General features: G+C 33.4%; 1 long non-coding RNA gene across 1 annotated transcript in view; it reads right to left on the reverse strand.

Annotated features, from left to right (window-relative positions):
• The window catches only part of LOC116018739, a 2072-nt gene extending 1304 nt beyond the window's left edge, over positions 1 to 768 (reverse strand). The window contains exon 1 of the long non-coding RNA XR_004098590.1: positions 726 to 768. This is a non-coding gene — a long non-coding RNA (uncharacterized LOC116018739). The remainder of the gene's footprint in view (positions 1 to 725) is intronic.
• Positions 769 to 1269: the final 501 nt, after the last annotated feature.

The following is a 1269-nucleotide window of genomic DNA, read 5'->3' on the forward strand; positions in this document are numbered from 1 at the left end:
TAGTATAGATAATTACACATACTAGTACCATAACATGACATATACATATGTGTATTATGTAGAACATAGTCATAATCCACGTCCTTAGCATTACCTAATCACCATTAACTCACTAACTACCTCACAATTATCATTAACACATCCATAATCATACTAAGCATAATTCAGAAAATTTCAGCTTGGCGCAGTCCGAAAGATTGAGCCGGTAAAAATAGTTCCCGAACTCTTTTTCACTTGAAATTTTTATGGTAGAATCCCAACTTATAGTACTTGATGTCCATAAAAAGTTTTGGTCATTTTGGTCCGCGAATAAACACAAAAAATTCCATCTTTGCCCTTGGCAGTGTGCTGTCCGGAATTCTGTCTCTCCCTGGACCAGTTTTGGGAAAAATTCTGAAAACCATACTTCCACTACTTCGATCATTATGAAATTTTATATGCGGGTTCTACACTTATAGAACTACATGTCTAAAAAAATTAGGATTAAAATACCTTACCAATATTTCCCAATAAATTTCGGAAGTTACTGCCAGAATCTACCCTGATTTCCTTTCACTATTTTCACAAGTATAAGCCTATATGGACATAAATACAACATATACAAGCATATCCAAGCTATGAACATGTATATAAAAATATTCCCAAAGCTCCAAAAACACCATATTTCAACCAAAATCAATTATCCAAATTCAAGTGACTAATTCCAACTTAAGGGAATTCCTTACCTCAATTAGCTACTAAAATCCTTAAAAAGAGTCTTTGAGTGATTTCCCCCAAATTCTTCTTAAAATCCTAAGATCACAATCAACACCATAACAAGAGATTTCAAGAAATTACTCTCAAATTCATGCTCTAGGAAGGAAAATAGAACTATTTACCGAATAAAAACGAAGATTTACCGAATAAAATTGAGACTTGAGAAGGATTTTGGCTATGGAATTTGAAGCTTCAAGGAGGAAGAAGATGAAGAACCCCTCTCTCCCTTTCTCTCTCTCATTTCGGCAAAACACAAGGGAAATGGAATAAATTGGCTTTTATATTTTGATCACACTTGATGGCTTATGGGATAAGATTAAGAAAAAAAATAATAAAATAATAAAATATCTCCACAACTTATCAGTTGGGGTCTAAACAGATAAAGTTTCGGTGGAAAATAATCCAGATAGAATAATTTCCGAAACTAAAAATTTATTCCAGACTAACCCTCAAAATTGGGCTAGGTTCGGTACACCGCGAAATTTAGCGATGTACGATCAAAATAAATTTTCG

The sequence above is a fragment of the Ipomoea triloba genome, chromosome 5 (genome assembly GCF_003576645.1).
Source record: "Ipomoea triloba cultivar NCNSP0323 chromosome 5, ASM357664v1".
Classification (NCBI taxonomy): Eukaryota; Viridiplantae; Streptophyta; class Magnoliopsida; order Solanales; family Convolvulaceae; genus Ipomoea; species Ipomoea triloba.